General features: G+C 46.0%; 2 long non-coding RNA genes across 3 annotated transcripts; one reads left to right on the top strand and one right to left on the bottom strand.

The window, feature by feature from the left end:
* Positions 1-7,698: 7,698 nt before the first annotated feature.
* Positions 7,699-13,670, top strand: LOC309521190. Its single transcript, XR_014214545.1, has 4 exons — positions 7,699-7,740; positions 11,444-11,507; positions 13,050-13,124; positions 13,607-13,670. It is a non-coding gene; the product is annotated as an uncharacterized lncRNA (long non-coding RNA).
* Positions 13,671-20,264: 6,594 nt separating this feature from the next.
* Positions 20,265-20,955, bottom strand: LOC309521172. 2 transcript variants are annotated; one of them, XR_014214517.1, is made up of 3 exons: positions 20,572-20,955; positions 20,348-20,502; positions 20,265-20,304 (listed from the first exon to the last, which is right to left on the bottom strand). It is a non-coding gene; the product is annotated as an uncharacterized lncRNA (long non-coding RNA). The 2 variants fall into 2 exon arrangements; XR_014214518.1 differs by having other exon boundaries at positions 20,287-20,304; positions 20,394-20,502; positions 20,572-20,954.
* Between the last annotated feature and the right edge of the window lie 1,348 nt (positions 20,956-22,303).

Raw genomic sequence — 22,303 nt, 5'->3', positions numbered from 1 at the left:
AGCCTCCTCTGAGATCAAATACAAACCTGATTCAGCATTAAAGTGACCTAGTTATCGTTTTACATTTTGGAGGGAGGGTCCAGAGTGGGAGTCACAAAAACCCTCTCGGTAGCCAGATACAGCCCACAACCTTCAGTGGAGCCACCCCTGCCCCAGCTGGCAAATTTAGCTGTATTCTGTCTGACAGAACTTTCCCATGAGCAAATAAGGATACAGTGGTACCTCGGGTTAAGAACTTAATGCGTTCCGGAGGCCTGTTCTTAACCTGAAACTGTTCTTAACCTGAAGCACCACTTTAGCTAATGGGGCCTCCTGCTGCTGCCACGCCGCCGGAGCACAATTTCTGTGTTCATCCTGAAGCAAAGTTCTTAACCTGAGGTAATATTTCTGGGTTAGCAGAGTCTGTAACCTGAAGCATATGTAACCTGAAGCGTATGTAACCCGAGGTACCACTGTATAAGCAGAGGCTGCTGGATCAGGCCAGTGACCCTTCTAGCCCAGCATCCTGTGGTCAATGTGCTCCACCATCTGCCCCAAAAGGATGCCCAGAAGCAGGATCTGACCACAAGAGCCCTCTCCCCTCCTGCGGTTTCCGGCAACTGGTATTCAGAAGCATTGCTGACTCTGACTGTGGAGCCACAGCACAGCCATCAAATGGAATGGCGAATGCCCAAGCCCGAACTATCCATTTAATCAGATGACCTTGCCCTGAAAAAGCCAGGTCTCCACTGGGCACCGTAAACTGTGAATCTCCATACTGTTATTTTTCTTCTGTGTTTCTGCTACTGCTGTATAGCAAGATGCTTAAACCCCAAAGCCCTCTAGAGAGTTCATCCTTTCAGATATGATGAGGGTTTTCTCTCCCCCCCCCCCCCACTGCCTGCTTGATCGCGTTCATAAAATATGAAAAACTTTATAAATTTATCTGCATGCTGCAAAGCAAGGCAGGCATGCTGGAGTTGACTCATCCGATCCTCTCCGTGTGGAGCACTGCAAATTTGTGCTCAGTCCTTTGTCAGGCTCTGTCACATGAAAAACAGGAACCGGTAGAGGACGGATGCCTTCCTACTGTCATAAATCTCTCCCTGCGCCGGCACTGCCAGCAAGTTCTGCCTAAAGCAAAATGCTGGAGTCAATGTCCAGACCCCCCTGCTTGGGCCAGAAGAGCAGAAGGACATAAGAACATCCCTGCTGGATCAGGCCAATGCCCCATCTAGTCCAGCATCCTAGTCCAACCAGATGCCTGTGGGAAGCCTGCAAGCACATGAGCTTTCTTCCCTCCTGTGGTTTCCGGCAGCTGGCATTCAGAAGCATTCAAGCCTCTGATCATAGAGGCAGAACACACCTATCATAATTAGTAGCCATTGGTGGCCCTTTCCTCCTGAATTTGTCTAATCCTCTTTTAAAGCCAGGACTGACCTGCTGGGAGCCTGAAGGGCCCTGCCCTGCTTCTCTCCACCTGGCTTGGGGTGGGGTGGGAAAGGCTCCGTAAAGGAGTGCTGCTGCTGCTGCTACTACTACTGGGCAGAGAGGGCTCAGTTTTGGTTTTTGGTTTTGATCTATGTCATTTTAAATTGTGATTGATATTAATGCTGTATTCTTAGTTTTCAATTTTATGATTTATGTGGAAATTGTTTTCCATTTGGTTGTGTACTTTTTGATGTGATTTATTTATTGTTTGTGACTTTTGTTATGTTGGTAATTATGTCAATCTTGTCAAGTCCTAAGCTGCCACGAGCATTGTTTTAACTATGGGAAAGCGGCATACAAATAAAATCATCATCATCATCATCAAACCTTTTATTGCCATCACATACAAACATCCAAAACAAATCAATAAAAAGATGACGATGGTGATCAAAGTTGGGGGCCATCACTGCCTCCTGCTGTTGCAAGGATAAGGATCAGCCAGACGCAGCAATGGAGAATAAGAAGGTGAAGTTTATTGCCAGGCAATAAGGACCCAGTTGGAATCTCTTCCAAAGAACTGGGACCCCGATTGACAGAAATACAGGGGTCTTTATACCTGAGCAGATCACAGCAAATCATAGATCATAAGACAATCATGAAGGACTCATAACTTGGTCAGCAAAATATCAGCCAATCAGCAAGCAGTTGTCACGCTCCTAGCTACTGGTATAGCACTGGTCCAGCACAGGGTTCCAGTTCCGCTTTCCAATGCTCCCAGTGACGCTCAGTCTAACCTTTCCCCTAGTTATGACAGGACAGGGAGTTTGGACATTTTGTGGTTTTGCTCTTCCTGTTCTGTGGATTAATTTAGCCTGTTTCTGATGGGGAATTTGTACCAGAATCTCTGATTCATGTCTTTGCCCGGGGTACACAGATGTTTTTAGGGGAAAGGTCGGTTCCTAACTTTGCTGTTTCAAGCAGTTTGCATTTAGCTAAGGCACAGCTTCCCTTTTTGATTCAATTGGATTATAAGTACTGTAATCCTTGATTCGTGTAAGCATATATATTGAATATATTGATTATTGATAACTGGTTATATGGATAGTATAGGGGTAGCCCTTCCTTCCTTGCCTCACTGCGGGAAGAAGAAGAGTTTGGATTTGACATCCCGCTTTATCACTACCCGAAGGAGTCTCAAAGCGGCTAACATTCTCCTTTCCCTTCCTCCCCCACAACAAACACTCTGTGGGGTGAGTGGGGCTGAGAGACTTCAGAGAAGTGTGACTGGCCCAAGGTCACTCAGCAGCTGCATGTGGAGGAGCAGGGAAGCGAACCTGGTTCACCAGATTACGACTCTACTGCTCTTAACCACTACACCACACTACACTACACCACACTGCGGGAGCCAGTTCTAAAGCTTAACTATACGCTGTATGAAGAAGGATTTTTCTTTTATTTGTCCTGAATCTTCCAACATTGTGCTTCATTGGATGCTCATGAATTGAGGAGAAAATGGGGTGAAGGAGAACTTTGAATGCTGCCTTGAGCTTCTTGGAGTAATGGTGAAATATAAAGAGTGCTTTTTTTTCTTTTAAAAAAAATGTTTAGGAGTACTCTCATTTGACTCAAGAGAACCACCATTTTATTGTTCAAATCGGGAAAAATGCAGTAAATGGACAAAAGGCTGTCATTGGGGGTAGCAATGGAACTGAAAATTCACCATGCTAGAGAAGAAACTAATTTTTTTTAAAAAAAATTCTCCAGTTAGAGTCACAAAATGTTTAGGGATATTCATACCCCTGTGTACCCCCCAGAAAAAACTACTGAAATTATAATATAATATAATATAATATAATATAATATAATATAATATAATATAATATAATATAATATAATACCAAAGGTAGTTGAACCAAAAATGTTGCATGCAAAAATGTGTTTAATAGTTTCTGGAAACTACAAAAAGTGGGCACCTGTTGTATTTCAACAAAAGGATTCTGTTCCACACTGCTCTGAGTTGCTGTCGGGGTGGGGGGGTGGGGGGGTTCTGTTAGTTTCAGAGTTTCAAGGAGAGACTCTCCTGCAGAGAGCAGTGGCCTTCTGGGTACATGAGGTGGTTTTTAAAGTAACCGCGTCCTGAACTGCATGGATTCTTAATGTTAGTACCAGAGCCTTGAATTTTGCTTGGTAGCAGATTATGTTATGAAGTCAGGGGTGAGAACAGGACACTTTGGATTTGTGCCTACATTTCAATCTGAGAACACAGGACTCCCACCTCTGCTTGAAATTGGCATAGCATAGCCTCAGAACACATATCTAAGCTGCAGAATGGATCTCCAACTGGAAGGCCCAAAAAGCCCAATTAATCTTTGGTGAAATCCAAAGGGTGCTTCTTAGATGGGCATTACTGAGCAATGAATAAGAGTGAGAAGCTCAGCTGCAGTCAGCAGCTTTTATAGGACCAGGTTGAGCCCTACTGGCTGCCATGTGTCACCTGATCTATGTGAAGCTAGCAGCTGCAGTACCCCTTCCTGACCACCTGCTGCAGTGGTGCTATAATGCAGCACCACCTGCCAGGTGTTGTAGGACTGCAGGTAAGTGTCTGGTATATCACTGGCACTTGGTGTGGCTGTTTGATCCTCCAGTTTAAGATTCAGGGACCTCATAAGTTTGAGTCCTCTGGCTTCTGGGAGCCAGTGTGGTGTAGTGGTTAAGAGCAGTGGACTCGTAATCTGGTGAACTGGGTTCGCTTCCCCACTCATCCACATGCAGCTGCTGGGTGACCTTGGGCCAGTCACACTTCTCTGAGGTCTCTTAGCCTCACTCACCTCACAGAGTGTTTGTTGTGGGGGATGAAGGGAAAGGAGATGGTTAGCCACTCTGAGACTCCTTAAGGGGAGTGAAAGGAGGGATATCAAGTCCAAACTTTCCTCCTCCTCCCCCTCCTCCTCCTCCCCCTCCTTCTCCTCCTCCTCCTCCTCTGCCTTCAGGAGAACCAGATGCTGAACTAGACAGGCCATTGGCCTGAGAAGAAGAAGAAGAAGAAGAAGAAGAAGAAGAAGAAGAAGAAGAAGAAGAAGAAGAAGAAGAAGTTGTTATTTATACCCCAGCCACCTGGCTGGGTTTCCCCAGCCACGCTGGGCAGCTCCCAACAGAACATTAAAAACACGATCAAACATCAACATTAAAAACTTCCCTAAACAGGGCTGGCTTCAGATGTCTTCTAAAAGTCAGATAGTTGTTTATTTCCTTGACATCTGATGGGAGGGCGTTCCACAGGGCAGGCACCACTACCAAGAAGGCCCTCTGCCTGGTTCCCTGCAACCTCACTTCTTGCAGTGAGGGAATTGCCAGAAGGTGCTTGGCACTGGACCTTGGTGTTCGTGCTGAATGATGGGAGTGGAGATGCTCCTTCAGGTATATGAGCAGCCTGCTTTCATGTTCTTATAAAAATATGGGGAATTTTGGGAGAAGCAAAGCAATATATATATATATATATATTGCAATAATTCACCACCACCTCAAATATATTACACCCATCCCTATTCTTGGCCTTTTCAGATTGTGCTGCAAAGGAGGCCTTGATTGATCCATTTGCACAAACCACTAATCATATTCATCACAGTAAATGGGTCTGGACGTCACTGCAATGCTTTTGGATGCCATCAGTTTCTGCCGTTGAGTTTCAAGGATCTGGATCTCCTGTTTGTTCAATAGCAATAAACTTCCAAAGTTTTATAGGGTCATAAAAACACTACAAGTCCTTCCATTTACAGCCTGTGTATAATTTACTTGGGAAGGTTTGCTCTCTAATGGTGCAGCACAAGTGATTTGAGTTCTATTAGCTGGAAACATTATATCTACATTTTCAGAATTCTCATAAATAATTCTGCCATGTGGAAAAATACCCCAGTCTGAAATTGCAATGTAAGAAAAGGAACAGAGAGAGCCAGGGATCCTCTCCTGCATAAATAGAAAAGGCAGCTAACAGGAGGACGTCATTGAAGACAAAACATCCACTCTCTGGCTCTTTCCATTAACTCCTCTAAACCAATGGAGGCAGAAGTATTAATAATGGGTTGTGGGTGCCAACACGGAGGGTTAACTCTGAACTTTGCCAAATAATTCACTGGCAAAATAGAAATACATTACATTGAACTCCCAGGCACAGAGACCTACTTGTATATGCATATTCAATGACCAGTAGTGTAGTGGAAAATTCAGAAGTGCATGGTCCCTTCATGATAGTCACAATGCTGCTCCCTCATAGCCATGCCCCATTCTAAGATGACATATTATGCAATAATTGTAATTAAGAATGCATTGCAATGATCAACCTGTGGGAATTTTAAGGATAGTAGGAGAGGATATGTTGATTAAATACTATCCTTCCTTCACTCACACTAGTAAGTCATGTATCAGAGCAAATTCTCCACAATACAGCAGGAAGTTAGTTTGCAGATTCATTTGAATCTCTTTAGTTAAGCAATCCAGTCTAGCTTGAACAGACTGGATTATTCCCGGTGTCCCCTTTGATCCCTCTTAAAAGAATAAAGACACTGGAGTCTTTCCTTAAAAGTAACAAGAAGTTTACTCACATTCAGTTCACAGTATGATCCCTGAAGGCAGATTTTAGCTTGTAGTTACAGAACATAGTGTGAATTCATCCTTTATGGGGATTGAGCCCATGTGCTGCTGGCTGAGAGCCAGCAGACAGCAAAATACATTAAGAGAACAGCATTAAGAGAACAAAATGGCTGCAGGAGAGCAGCATGTCATCAAGAGAGAGAAGTGGCTATGTGACTCAGCTCTTTTATGGAGTCAGCCAGGGTCACGCCCATTTTCCTGGTCACATGCAGGGGGAGGACGCTCCAGACCAGTGGAACAGGAAGTTACACTGGCTGGAGTAACATCCCCCTGCCTGTGCCCACTCTAGGGAAACAAGAAATGTTGTATTTGACTGCTCCAATGGATTACATCCCACACAACCCAGATCGCCATCCACTGCCTTTCAAAACTACTATTTCTTGTGCACGTGGAAATGATCTGGAGTCTTCCAATGTCATCCTTTGAAGTTGCATTTTTTCATCAAGTTCCATTGCACATAACAGAACATGCACACTATACTCTGGAAACTGCATGCTCCTAAATGCTTAACTTTGGTGCATAAGGAACAACTCCTCTATGGTGTTCTTCCAATGCGCCTTCTTCAGAGTGGCCCTAGGAGTCCGTTCTCAGCTGCTGACTCACCTCCTTTCATGCTGATTGGCCCCAAGCACCATGAAGGGTGAGAAGATGACTTCTCAGAAGCTTAAAAAGCTCCCCTTTCATGTTGATTGGGTGACTCTCGAATGCTGGAGGCAGGGACTCCACTGCAGAAATGGTAACAGGTCTTCAATTCCCCCATCCCCCACATGACTCTGGACCACTACATCTCTGCCAATGACTGAAACATTAAGTTCAATGTGTGAACCTACTCTGCTGAGAAGCTTATTTCTTCCAGGAATATTGGGTGATATTGTAGTAATATGGATTTCTTGGTCAACTTTTTATAGTGGGGAAAATCAATACTCAAAGCAACTCACGTAAATACATACAAGAAATAAGGCGAATATTAAAAAGAGGATATAAAATGACTCAATGGAAAAGCAGTAGTGGGAAGTGAAGAGAATAAGAGTTGCATCATAAACTTACTCGAGGTAGACCCATTGAAATTAGAGAACTTAAGTTTGCTGCAGCCTATCAATGGGCCTAACTCTGGTTAGGGCCAGCACTGGAAGCAACCTTGAGGCTGCAATCCAAAACCCAAATTCTCCAGGGTGGGAAGTTTTAGACAGCGGTGGCTGGTGCCCATTGGAATGGATGGGTCAGTAAGTGAGGAACCCAACAGAAGGTGGAGCCAGAGCCAATGACAGGCAGTGCCAATTAATTCTACAAGGGCAACCCTCATACTTATTAAGAGGAGGAACCTGGCAGGCAGGGCCATCCTTCTGGACTGGTTATAGGAAAGAAGACAGTCATGTGAGTGCTGGCTGAGGGCTCATGTGATGGAGGCTGGTGCTCCCTTTGCCATAACGGAACAACCTTGCCTGCTGAAAGCTTTATCTGTGGTGTATGATCTTCAGTGGCTCATTCCCTCATTGATACTTCATCATTTACCTCTTGATGGCTCATTCAATCATGAGCAGTCTTAGCCAATTATGGCTCCCATCATAAAAGGATGATGTCACATGGGACTAGCCAATCAGATTTGACCAGAGGTCTCCATGGGCAAAGACACCTACTGGCGAATAAGATGCCATCACTACACTATAGCATCCATCAGGTTTGGTGAGGTGATTACATCAATGAATGCAATAAAGTCTATTGGGCAGGTGGGGTGGGAAGAGGGGGCAATGAAGATGAGCAAGCAAGCTGTTATGCAAGCAGCACCAAATAGGTTGGCCAAAGACTTTCCCCCTTCCTGTTTTTCAGGAATAGTTTTGGCAGGATCAAAAAACAACAACGAGTGCTTTCGATTCTCCCCTAACCAGATGAACTTTATAAAGCCACCCTGAGAAGGAAATGGCTTAGCGTTTCTGGGAGAGGGGGAGGAAGATGAAAGCAGAGTGGCAACACAAACATTCCCATCCAAGAGATGATTGTATTTCAAAGGTAATTATGGATGCTTCCAACGGGTGAGGAGGGTGCATTGAGTCTCACAAAGCAAAGATAATTTATTCATGAGAAGCTGATCTGCAAGGCTTCCCAGGCAGAAGGAACCTCTCCATATTCATGGGGGATAATAAAGTTGGTAGTGAGAAGGGTTTGTTTTTCAACAGGCTTCAGGAGGAGGAAGCCAAGTACAGTATGGACAGGTATTTCACTGATACACGATGTGTGTCTGCCCATCCACATGTTGGGGATGGAGTTTGCTGGGGGAGAAGTGCTGCCCCCTTTCACCCCGTGGCTCCTCCTTCCTCCCCCTTTTGGGTTCTATATAGACAGAGGTGGGTGCTGAAGTCTGTGCATCATCCCAAGATCCTCTGAGAAAGGAAGAACTTGTTTGTTGTTGTTGTTTAGTCATTTAGTCGTGTCTGACTCTTCGTGACCCCATGGACCAGAGCATGCCAGGCACTCCTGTCTTCCACTGCCTCCCGCAGTTTGGCCAAACTCATGCTGATACTGTCCAGCCATCTCATCCTCTGTTGTCCCCTTCTCCTTGTGCCCTCCATCTTTCCCAACATCAGGGTCTTTTCCAGGGAGTCTTCTCTTCTCATGAGGTGGCCAAAGTATTGGAGCCTCAGCTTCAGAACCTGTCCTTCCAGTGAGGACCCAGGGCTGATTTCCTTCAGAATGGATAGGCTTGATCTTCTTGCAGTCCATGGGACTCTCAAGAGTCTCCTCCAGCACCATAATTCAAAAGCATCAATTCTTCGGCGATCAGCCTTCTTTATGGTCCAGCTCTCACTTCCATACATCACTACCGGGAAAACCATAGCTTTACTATACGGACCTTTGTTGGCAAGGTGATGTCTCTGCTTTTTAAGATGCTGTCTAGGTTTGTCATTGCTTTTCTCCCAAGAAGCAGGTGTCTTTATCAGCTGGCTATTGCCAGCTGCCATGACTCCAATCCCTCCCATATTACAAAAAAAAACCTCTGACCTTGTTGAAGCACAATTCTGTGCTCTCGGAGTTACCTTGGAGTTGTCTTAAGAAGGCAAAGCTGTTTTTTGTTAGGAGTCAAAGGAACTGATGGACATTTCCTTTTAAGAGAGTTCGCAGGTGGGGGACGTTTTTCAGTTCAGCTAGCCACATCTTGAGATGCCCCATTCAAAGTCGGTCACTATAACAGGTGGATGGAGCCCTTGCATTTCGCTTTTCCAGTGTGGCTTGTAAACCTGCAAAGTAGGTTAGGCTTAGAGGCAGTAACTAGCCCTGAAGGTCACCTAGTTAGCTTCATAGTTCAATACAAACTTGAACCCTGGTCTCCCACGTCCTAGTTGAACATTTTTGGTGATCACTCCTAGCCAAGTAAGATTGTCTTCCACAAACACAGTTTTAGCAGGGAGTCTGTAAGCGACTGTGGAGGCCAATTCTGGATCCACATGTCCTTCCACAGTGGGGACATAGATTTCCAGGTGGGAGTTGATCATGGTGAGGGTTCGCCAAGCGTGCCTTCCTCTTAGCATGTTTCTCCCTTTTATCCTGATTTTGAGTGTCTTCAAAGCCCATGACACCTTTGGTAAAGGCTGTTCTCCAGTTGGAGTGCTCTCAGGCCAGTATTTCCCATTTGTCGGTGTGTATACTACCTTTTTAAAGACTTGCCTTAAGAGAGTCTTTGAACCTCTTTTTTTGAACCTCTTTTGTTGACCACCAGCATTACACTTTCCATTTTTAAGTTCAGAATAGAGTAGTTGCTTTGGAAGGCAATAATCAGGCATCCACACAACATGACCAGTCCAATGAAGTTGACGTTGACGAATCATTGCTTCCACAGTGGTGATCTTTGCTTCTTCCAGTACATTGAAATTAGTTTGTGAAATATACTCAGAGTCCTGTAGTGATTTCATGCTCTTTATTGCAGCTTGTAAAGCAGTGATTGAATTCCCCCCCCCAACCCTCAGGCTTTTATATACATTATTTACACAATGAGTCCTATCTGATTGGCTAATTCTGCTTCCCTCCTGGAGCCTGACTGGTCTTTTCCTGCAGGCCAATCAGTTGTTGCATTCTACGATCCTACCAGCCTAATAGGCTGATTAACTTCCTCCTGGAGCCTGATTGGTCTTTTCCTGCAAGCCAATCAGTTGTTGCATTCTACTATTCTACTTGTCTATTGTTCTAGGATCCAAGCTTAGTACATAACAATTTGCCTGCCTTCCCAAGTGATGTGTAATTTTTTTCGGAGACATTGTTCTAGTTCAACACTCTAACCATGGCACCATTGTGTTATCAAACACCTCTAGCTGGGCACCTTCTGAAGTGGGCCTGCCGCCTCCTTCTCCTACTGTCAGTAAGGAGTCTCATCCTTCTGGAGAGGTACTTGAGAGTATGTCCAATACTGAGCCAGTACTGACTCCAACACCAAAGACATGGAGACGCCAGCACAGACAAACCTCACAGACCCAACTCATTTGCAGTAGTGCCCATTTGCTTGCTAAATCCTGAAACACTTATCACTTGCTCCGCTAAGACTTTTGCTCTCTCCACTCTTCAAAAGGAAGAGACAGGCAGCATGTTGCTTGTTGAATCAATGTCTCAGTTTGCACTTAGTCATGTAATTCACCCCCTGTGCCTTTGATTCTCACGTGTTCATCATGCAGATTTATGCATTAGAGATTTTGGAGGAAACAGTATCCCAAGTTTGAGTTATTCATCTGGCAGTGTGGACCAGGACAACTCAACCTCCTAATCAGGCCTGTGGAACAGGGGTGCCTGACCACCAATATCAAATGCAATGTATTTTCCAGAGTACATTTAGCTGCCATGTTCTAAAAGAATCCCAAAACAGGGACAACCAGCCTTTAAGAAAGCTGACCACTGTTAGAGAAATAAATAAAGTTTGGCTTCAGGATTAATGATTGTGAACTTTTTCTGGTCAACAAGAGTGAAGGTGACATGAAATAAGGGTAAGGGCAAATTTGACTATTCATGTACACAAAAGCCACACACACACACAAGCTGTGCAAAAATGTTCTAGCACATGAAACCACAGACTGCCAATAAAGTAAAATATTCTCCACGCAAGCCGAATCTAAGGTAAACAACTATTTCAGAATGCGTTGAAATATTGCTTTGAACCTTTTCTGCAATATCCCACTATATTGGAGAAAATTAGTCTTTGAGCTTTGTGTGACAATTACTGTATAAATACTGTATTCTGCATTTCACATCATGTTCAGAGGACTCCCTGGCTCTCATGAGTTTGGGGCCCTCTCCCAAGCAATTCCTGCGGTTTTGATTTCCACAACACTCCCCATCACACCTTTCACAAAACTTCTGCTGATGCTGGGGAGTCAGGCCTGAAAGTGTAACCATATTCTCTCTACAGTGTGATATCACAGCCTCCTACCCAAGCAGGGACTCCTCATCGTCCCCAGAAGCTGCGCAGGAAGGTTAGAGTCTAGCCAATTAACCTCCATTTTGCATTAATGCGATTGATTTTCTCTTCCTGCTTGTAGCATTTGATACCTCCCTGTTGAAATTCAATTTGAAGGTGCCTGCACTGTGCAGGCAACTTGCTTCTATTTCAGCTCAGCTTGGACGAATGACTGCACATCAGGAACCTCAGAAAAGTCTTGGGTTGGATTGAGATACATCTATTTCAGCTGTTGCAGCCAGCAGCAGCCGGACAATTACCTCTGGAAACTCATGGGGCAAGGCACAGTCCTGGTGCCCACAAGTGACATAGACAGTGGCTTGAGGAAAGATGCAACCACTTCTCTTGGGCTGGCCTTGACTACTGACCCGCATATTGACCTGGAGATATAGGGGGCAGAGAACTGGCATGGATGATTGGGTCTGAAGCCAGGGTGGGAATGAGCGTTACCTGAACATAGGACCGTCAGAAGCTGCCTTAGATAGAGTCAGTCCATTGGTCTAGCGAGTTCAGTATTATCTACGCTTACTGGAAGTGGTGGGGGACATTTTCAGGCCTATAAGAAGCAGAAGCAGAGGAGGAGGAGGAGGAGGAGGAGGAGGAACTTATTATTTTCACCCCACCCATCTGGCTGGGTTTCCCCAGCCACTCTGGGTGGCTCCCAACAGAATAATAATAATAATAATAATAAAGCGATAAAACATCAAACATTAAAAACTTCCCTAAACAGGGCTGGCTTCAGATGCCTTCTAAAAGTCAAATAGTTATTTATTTCCTTGACATCTGGTGAGAGGGCGTTCCACAGGGCAGGTGCCACTACCGAGACGACCCTCTGTCTGGTTCCCTGTAGCTTCACTTCTTGCAGTGGGGGAACCACCGAAAGACCTTCAGAGGAGGACCTCAGCATCCTGGCTGAATGATGGGGGTGGAGACACTCCTTCAGGTACAGTGGGCTGAGGCTGTTTAGGGCTTTTAAGGTCAGCACCAGCACTATGAATGGTGCTCGGAAACGTACTGGGAGCCAATGTAGGTCTTTCAGGACAGGTGTTATATGGTCTCGGCAGCCACTTTCAGTCACGATCAGAGATTGCCATCATAGATTGGACCTGGGCCTTCTGCTTGCAAAGCAGATGTTCTATCACTGAGTCACAGCCCTTCTTTGGTTAGGCTAGCCAACACTGCCCTGAATAACTTCAGATAACATTTCCTGGGGTCTTATTTTTCCCTTCCCCCAAAATTTCCAGGTGCCACATACTCGTGCTGAGTGTGAACAGATGCTGGACAATACCGTTGTCTACATTCTAGACAGGCAAAGGTCCAAAGTTTCTGCACAGAGACACCCATGCATCTTTCCACATTTTTTTCTGGGCAAGCAAGAGGCTTTTCTCCTTGTCCAGTCTTACCAATCCCCTGGGGTAACTAGGGAACTAGGGTTATATTCAGTGCTGCATGATGCCCATTGGGACTGTTTGGGTGAAGTCAGAGAGCGCAATAGTACGTGCCTCCAGAGTCAAAGACAGGCAACAGGCAACTAGTTTTGTCCCTATCCTCCTCCCAGATGAGTTCTACAAGGGCAACACTAGGAGACTAAGGAGGAGGAAGCTGATAGGATGGGCCACCCCCTGGACTGCTTGTAAGTAAGAAGACACTCAAGAGATGGCTGGTTGAGGGCAGACTGTGGTTGGTGGGGCATTGCCCATTTGCTCTAATGAGTATACTGGCTCGGAACTCTGGGATGTAACATAAGCAGTCAAGTACAACACTTCCTGTTTGCCCAGAGTGGACATGCAGGGGGGTGTTACTCCACAGCCAGGAGGACTTCCTGTCACACCTGGTCTGGAGCTTCTTCCCCCTGCGTGTGACCCTGGGAAACCCCATAAAAGGGGCTGGTCACACAGCCATCTTCCTCTTTTGATGCCTTTTCTTCTCTTGGACTGCACTGCTGACTCTCTGCCAGCTGCACATGGGCCCATCCTTACAAGGATGTAAGCCACACTGTATCTGTAACTGCATCTGTAACTGCAAGCTAAAGCACAGGGATCCAACTGTGAACTGAATGTGAGTAAACTTCTTGTTACCTTTAAAAGAAGCTTCTTGTGTCTTTATTCTTTTTAGGAAAGATAAAAAGGGGACTGGCCAGGAACAAAACCCAATCTGAACAAAGCCAGATTGGATTGCTTAAGTAAAGAAATCCAAAAGAATCTACCAACTAACTTTCTGCTATATATTAGGGAATGTCACTCTGCTGCTGACTCACAAGTGTGAGTGAGGAAGGATACTATTAAATCAATATATCCACTCCTAGTATCTACAACATTCCCACAAGAACATGAATGTCCCATTTGAGCACTTTCAGCATCCCCATTCATTTTGAGGAGGCTTTACACAGGAGAATTCCCTACTCAATGGGTCAGGTTTGTTTCCTTCCTGATCTTCTGCACCCTTAAGCTTAACTAGGGATGTAAGAACACATTGTTTTCTGTTCCACCGTGTAGTCTTCACACGCAGCAGCGTTTCCATTCTGCTGCAGTTCGTCTTCCACCAAAACTACGTCATTCGACTCACTCTCTGCTGTGGTGAAATTAAGTCGCTTATGTAAGTGACATTGTCATGACTTCCTTCCAACCACATTCACTTCAAGGCAAAAGAAATGCAGACATAAACATTCACGTACCTTTAGCAGGATGACAGCAACAACCAAAAAGTATTCGCTGGATTTATTTCAGTTCTGGACATGGAATGAATCAAGCATTGGCAATTTCTGTTTCTGTTTAAGTCCAGATTCTCTGACATCCACTGTCATGACTGACATTTCCTCCCTGAAGTGGCAAACACACCTGGTCAGTCTGGAGATATGCATCCAGCTGAGGGACGCATTTGCCAGCTGCCCAGTAGCTCGGAGGTTGGAGCCAGCCACACACGTTTATTTTGCTGAGCCGCCATGTTAAAACGTTTCCTTGGGAAAACAGAGCTATCTCTTAAGTAATTAGAGTAATTAGAGCGATTATTTGCCTGCACTTAGCTGGGGCTGTGCACTGGAAATGTGTCTACATCTTCATTATCCGGGCGGCTTCCTCGGCGCAGGGAACACATCTCAGTCCCTGGTTCTGCAATGATAGCTCAGAGAGCCATCTTGCGAGATTCTGAAAAACAGCAAGCCAAAGGGGGCTTTTCCTGATGGGGTCCACAGCTGCTGGAGAGCCATTCCTAGGCGTACTGATGGTGAACAGCAGCCCATAATGGACCTGTGGAGGAGTTTTGACGGCCCTGGCAGTTGACCCTTCTTTCTCCTTGACTCAGAGGTCACAGCTCCCATCTACCTGGAAACTTCTCCTTGCCCCATCAACATCATCTAAGAGCAAGCAGTGATTTATGACCCCATTGAAGGAGGGGTCTCCTTTCTAGAGAGGATGGTGCCCTTCCACCTCTGCTTCTCCAGGCAGACACGATTTATCTTACGTTGCTATAACGATAACGTACCGCCTCTGCCTTTTCCTTCTCTTCGTCGACTTTTTCTCCCTCGCAAATTTATTCTTTTTGCTTTTGTTTATTTGCTTCATATCCCACCCTTTCTCCCAAAGGAGCCCAGGGTGGCAGTCACAGCAATGATTAAACGTTTAAAAAAACACCAACAAGCGAAAGCAGCTTCAAAACATTCTGAAAACAGTTTAGAAACATTTTCTCAGCTGGTGTTCTCGGGGTTTCTAGGAACAGTGTCATTTTTTAGCCACCAACTGCCTGCTTAAACAGGAATGTTTTCAAAATCTCCCTGAATGTCAATAATGAAGGAGAGGGACACACACATCACTACGGAGGGCATTCTATAAATGGGAGCCACCACTGAAAAGGCCCTGCCATGGCTCAACACCAACCAAGCAGCTGCTGGGAATGGCACTTGCCCCCAGCCACAGTGAAACAACTGAAGTGAGAGCAGGAGAGGATGTTTGAAGGAGAAATGAGGTGTGGCAAGGGGCAGGGTTTGGAGTCATATCCCTTTTCAGAGCATCCACATGTTCAGACCCATCTCTCTGAGATTCTGCACTGATTCACTGCAGCCAGAGATGAAGAAGAGATTAATGACAAGGATTCCAGCTCCCAGACTAGAAGCAATTGGGTATGATGTTCAGCCCTGAGCTTCCTCGCTCCAGCCTGTCTCCCAGACAGGAGATGAAAATAATATTACCTTTCAATTTGATCCTTGCTGGCTGCTAATTGATTTGAGAGTGCTGTCCGTTCACTCTCTCTTAGCTGCTAACCGACCCAACTGAATCTTCCACTGCCAGTTGCAGATAACTCGATGAGGGTAATTACGCTAACGTGGTGGTCGGGTCTTTAAAAGGTGGAAGGCACCAGTGGCGTAGCGTGGGGGTGCAGGGGGGCCGGCCGCACCGGGCGCAACATCTGGGGGTTAGGGGGCGCAAATCCACGGGTTAGGGGGCGTAAATCCACAGGTTAGGGGGCACAAATTACTTGCCTTGCCCCGGGTGCTGACAACCCACGCTACGCCACTGGAAGGCACAGCTTGAGAAGAGGTTGGGGGAGAAGGAGGAACCTCCCCCAAAGGTATCCTCTTCTTTTTTTATTTTCTTCTTTTCTTCTCTTTTGTTCCTTTTTTTCATATATATGTGCTTATTTGAAATATATATGTATGTATTTGCAATATTTTGCTTAAATTTTGTAACAATTATGTTAAATAAATTTGTTTGTTTGTTTTTTTAAAAAAAGAACCTTAGAAGAGCCTGCTGGATCAGGCCAATGGTGCATTAAATCCTGTTCTCAACAGATGTCCCAATAGGAAACCCACAAGCAGAAGGCAAGCGCAAGAGGGCTCTCCCCTCCTGCAGTTTCCAACAAATGGTATTCAGAAGCATTACTGCCTCCAACCATGGAAACAGAACATAGCCATCATAGCTAGTAGCTGGTCCAGTGTGGAGTCTGACTGACTGCTCCTCCATAAACAACAACAACAATTCTTTTGTTCTGAGGGTGCAGAATGCTGCAGCGAGACTCCTTACAAGGTCTTCGCTGCGAGATCACATTCACCCAGTGCTACACCAGCTGCACTGGCTCCCGGTGGAGTACAGGATCAGGTTTAAGGTGCTGGCATTAACCTTTAAAGCCCTATACGGCCTAGGACCCTCGTACCTACGGGACCGCCTCTCCTGGTATGCCCCACAGAGGAACTTACGGTCTTCAAATAAAAACATCTTGAAGGTCCCGGGCCACGGAGAGGTTAGGCTGGCCTCAACTAGAGCCAGGGCTTTTTCGGCTGTGGCTCCGATCTGGTGGAACACTCTGCCACAAGAGACCAGGGCCCTGCGGGACTTGACATCTTTCCGCAGAGACTGCAAGACAGAGCTGTTCCACCAGGCCTTTGGCCAGGGCACAGCCTGACTCCCTCCCTCGGCAATCTTCGCGGAGCTCTGGCCCAATGGTTGCCAGTGGCCTGAATTAACTAATTTTATAATGAATGATTTTAGAGTGTTGTTTATGCTATACTTTTATACTGTTTTATTGTTGTTAGCCGCCCTGAGCCCAACTTCGGCTGGGGAGGGCGGGATATAAATAAAAATTTATTATTATTATTATTATTATTATTATTATTATTATTATTATTATTTATATATTTAATTTTTATTAATTTTCAACATATCATTTTCAACAATAATTAAACATACGTTAACATCTTATACAATATTTTGACTTCCATCAATCACATCTGAAAATTTTCCAATCTATTCACTAAGTATACATTTCTTACTTCCACAATTACATTTAACTCATAACTAATATCGCTATTCTTTCTCTACTTTGCAATGCTTCATACATTTCTCCTTACAAAACTTCTTGTAGTCCTACCAGTGTAATTTGTTGATTACAGTTGCTCTTCAAATAGTTCGTATATTTCTTCCACTATTCTGTAAATCTCTGGTCCCGCAGGTTTCGAATCCTTCCTGTCATTTTACCTAATTCGGCATAATCCATTAATTTTGTCTGCCATTCTTCTTTCGTTGGAATTTCTTCTTGCTTCCATTTCTGGGCTAACAATACTCTTGCTACTGTTGTTGCATATAAAAACAATTTAACATCTTGCCTATTAATATCCTCACCTATAATACCAAGTAAAAATGCTTCTGGTTTGTTTTTTTAAAATGTATATTTCAACATCTTTTTCATCTCATTATATATCATTTCCCAGAAGTTTTTTTACTTTCTTACATTCCCACCACATATGGTAAAATGTTCCCTCTTTTTCTTTACATTTCTAGCATTTATTATTTATCTTATACATTAACAATAACAATTCTATGCACATAGAAGAACGTAAGAGCCTTCTGGATCAGGTCAGTGCCCCATACTTTTCTCACAGTGACTGTCCAGATACCCACATGGGAACCTTCAAGGAGGACCACGAGCACACAAGCGCTCGCTCCTCCTGCCGCTTCCAGCAACCAGTATTCAGAAGCATCATTGCCTTGGACTGTGGAGTCGGAGCATGGCCATCATGACTAGTAGCCATTGCTATCCTCCATGAATTTGTCCAGTCCTCTTTTACTGCCCTACAAGTGAGTGGTCATCACTTCCTTCTATGGAAGTGACTTCCATATTCAGTTCAAGCAGTGACCTTTCAACACTTCCATAGGTCAGACCTACAACTCAGTGATACAGTGCAGGGACAAGAAGGCTGGTGTCCTGAGCTTGATTCCCACTCCTTCTGGCAGCCTTGCCAGCATCAGTGTGGAAACACAGCCCATCATAGTAGGCAACAGTAAGGCAACCAATGGGCTTCTTCAGACTCATTCTGGAATGCTGCATGAGTCCCCATTGTCTACCAGCCGTTGGTCTGCATTCTTTCCCTGCTACCAATCCTCTTTCTACTGGGGCTTGCCATGGTGATGAATACAAGAGCCTCTTCTGGGCCAGGGGGGGAATCAGCACCCTGGACAGATCCTAGGGGAACCTGCTATCTGAGATTGGTAAAATGTTTTCATCCCCTCTTAAGCCATATAAAGGTTGGCAGGACCTCGCCTGCCAGTGGCTCCACCTCCCTAGGAGGAGCTGCTTGCAATGTCTATGCCATGGGTAGGCAAACTAAGGCCCAGGGGCCGGATCCAGACCAATTGCCTTCTAAATCCGGCCCACGGATAGTCCGGGAATCGTTGTGTTTTTACATGAGTAGAATGTGTCCTTTTATTTGAAATGCATCTCTGGGTTATTTGTGGGGCACAGGAATTCGTTCATTTTTTTGTCCAAAATATAGCCCGCCCACCCCCACAAGGTCTGAGGGACAGTGGGCCGGCCCCCTGCTGAAAAAGTTTGCTGACCCCTGGTCTATGCTTATCTCTATCCAGCAAGCAAGAGGCATTATCACAATTCAAGGGCACATTTCAGCCAGGCAAAAGCAATTGAGAGTGTGGATCAGCACAGATGAGAGGTATGGCCCACGGAGCGGGTGAGGCAGTCTCAAGGGCCAGGTAGAAAAGCCTGATGGGCCACATCCAGCCCACAGACTTGAAATTTCCCTCCCTGCCCTTTTCCAAAGTGGTTCTCATAGGCTAGGCCATTGCTTGGGAAACACTGGGCCAGGCCTTGCAATGTAAAGGGCAAGGTGACAGAGCCTCTTCTCTAAAACTGGTGATTGGCTCCTTCAGCTTGCTCGGGAGTCCTCCCCTTCCCCATCAGTGGTTGATAGAAGAAAAGCTAGTTGGGCTTACATCCTACCAAGGCAGCGGGGAAGTCAAATCTCTTTTATGTGTCTGTATTGAAATGGTCCTGCCAGGCAAGGAGTTGGCCTCCCTCTGCTTCTGCTTGCAATGAGTTCAGCAAATTATGAGCAACAGCCATTTACTGTGAGCCCCAGTGCTCCAGTAACTGGGAGAGGATGGGGCAGGAGCCAAAGGACTCTCCCTGGAACACTTTCTGGCTTTCTCCTTTCATCAGCATGCTTTTCTTTAATAAGGCCTGCTGGCATGATCTTGCTCTGAAAAAGAGAGAGAGAGAAAACACTCCTCTGTGCATTGCCAGAAACTATGCAGTTCTGTGTTGCAGTGCAACAGCCCCAGTCAGAATCATGTGTCCACAACATCTCTGATAAAGCCCATATTATGATATCTGGAGCAGCCTCCCCTAGTCTGTGGTTCTCCAGATGTTGTGGGACATCAATTCCCATCAGTCCAAGCCAGCATGGCCAATGGTCAAGGGTCAAGGGATTTGCAGTCCGGTGGTGCCCAATGGTGGAGCAGCAGCTTTGGATGCAAAAGGTCCCTGGTATGGCCAAATTGGACAAAGAAAAGACTCCTGTCTGAAACCCTGGAGAACCACTGCCAGCCAGTACTGAGCTGGGTTAACCAATGGCCTGACTCTGGATAAGGCAACTGCCTGAAGCAAGCTAACTTTACTTTCTAGAATGAACCACCTTTACTGGCTGGAGTGAGCCATCCCAACTGGGTGGAGTGAACCATCTCTCCTGGCTAGAGTGAACCATCTCTCCTGGCTAGAGTGAACCATATCTCTTGGCTAGAGTGAACCATCTCTCCTGGCTAGAGTGAACCACCCCCACCTGCTGGAATGAATCATCTCTCCTGGCTGGAGTGAACCACCTCCACCTGCTGGAATGAACCATCTCTCTTGGCTAGAGTGAACCACCTCCACCTGCTGGAATGAACCATCTCTCCTGGCTGGAGTGAACCACCTCCACCTGCTGGAGTGAACCACCTCCACCTGCTGGAATGAACCATCTCTCTTGGCTAGAGTGAACCACCACCACCTGCTGGAATGAACCATCTCTCCTGGCTGGAGTGAACCACCTCCACCTGCTGGAGTGAACCATCTCTCCTGGCTAGAGTGAACCACCACCTGCTGGAATGAACCATCTCTCCTGGCTGGAGTGAACCACCTCCACCTGCTGGAGTGAACTATCTCTCTTGGCTAGAGTGAACCACCTCCACCTGCTGGAATGAACCATCTCTCCTGGCTGGAGTGAACCACCTCCACCTGCTGGAGTGAACTATCTCTCTTGGCTAGAGTGAACCACCTCCACCTGCTGGAATGAACCATCTCTCCTGGCTGGAGTGAACCACCTCCACCTGCTGGAGTGAACCATCTCTACCTGCTTGTCTGTGAGCAGACATTGTGTCCATCCTGCAAACCATTGAAATCCTCCCCAAATTTGCCACCTGTGAATGGCATGATGAATTCAGGAAAGTCCTTTCGGCTCAGGCTTTCTGAGATTGAAGAGAGTCCCACAGGACACACACAACGTCTTGCAGAAGGCCAAACCGGCTCATCGGATGTCACAGGCTGCCAGGATTTTATGCTGCATCCTTGCACACTGAGAGGGATAAAAAGCAGCATATGGGCCTTTGCTTCCAACGCGACTTTGCAGAGCTTAATTGGATCATCCATTTTTGCTATATTAACATATTGGGACGGCAGCTAATCCCCTCGGGAGGCCCTGTAACATTGCAGATTAAAGCACTTTTCATGATCTGCATGACATGGTTGGCTAAACAATCTCAAGCAAACCGGGTCCCTGGGTGACTTCACTCCTTATTTGGTTCAGTGGCGCAAAAGTTTTAATGCCAGCCCTCCCACCCATCCCAGTGGGTGCTTCTTTAGATGCATGGCACCCACACACCTCCCATTTGTCACCATAATCTTTCCCAAAGAATAGAGTTGTCTCCATAGAACACCTGCTTGGGACTGATGGGTGGCTTCCTTAAGAAGATTTAAGGGCCAGATTTCTTCCAAAAGAGGAACCGGAGGGTAACAAATCATGGCTGGATTCAGGATGCGCACCTGGTTTCCAGGTGCAAAAACATTCTCCCTCTACTACAGTCTCATCTTCTTGGGTTTGTTTTTGGGAGGGCGGGGGGGGGGAGTGTTGCATAAGGACCAGGTACGCAGCCTGGGAGTCATTTTGGACTCACAGCTGTCCATGGAGGCGCAGGTAAACACTGTGTCCAGGGCAGCTGTCTACCAGCTCCACCTGGTACGCAGGCTAAGACCCTACCTGCCCACGAACTGTCTTGCCAGAGTGGTGCATGCTCTAGTTATCTCACGCTTGGACTACTGCAACGTGCTCTACGTGGGGCTACCTTTGAAGGTGACCCGGAAACTGCAATTAATCCAGAACGCGGCAGCTAGACTGGTGACTGGGAGTGGCCGCCGGGACCACATAACACCGGTTCTGAGAGATCTGCATTGGCTCCCAGTACGTTTCCGAGCATGATTCAAAGTGTTGGTGCTGACCTTTAAAGCCCTAAACGGCCTCGGTCCTGTATACCTGAAGGAGCATCTCCACCCCCATTGTTCAGCCCGGACACTGAGATCCAGCGCCGAGGGCCTTCTGGAGGTTCCCTCATTGCGAGAAGTGAGGCTACAGGGAACCAGACAGAGGGCCTTCTCAGTAGTGGCGCCCTCCCCGTGGAACGCTATGGGTGCCTGTATCCAAACCTAGGGCTGGATCATAGACTCATTTAATTTCAAGGGGCATCTACTGCAACTCCTTGCAATACAGGAATCACAGCTAAATAATCCCTGAAAGATGCCCATCCAACTTCTGTTTAAAAGCCTCAAATGAAGGAGAGTCCACAACCTTCTGGAGGAGGTTTGTTCTGCTGTTGAATAGCTTTTACCATCAGAAGGTTCTTCCCAGTGTTATTTTTCTAGAAAGCGATGTCAGAAATCATCATGAACACCTCCCTTGTTATCTTATAATGGTACCCACCTGAGAGGAGACAGAACTGAGTTCTGGTGTATTCCAGTTGGGAAAAGCCCTGGTTCTTCCTAACGTTTCATTTGAATCTCCTT

Source organism: Podarcis vaucheri, assembly GCF_965113315.1.
Source record: "Podarcis vaucheri genome assembly, chromosome: 16".
In the NCBI taxonomy this organism is placed as follows: domain Eukaryota; kingdom Metazoa; phylum Chordata; class Lepidosauria; order Squamata; family Lacertidae; genus Podarcis; species Podarcis vaucheri.
Note: the sequence above shows the minus strand (reverse complement) of the source record. Positions and strands in the feature narration are given on the sequence as shown.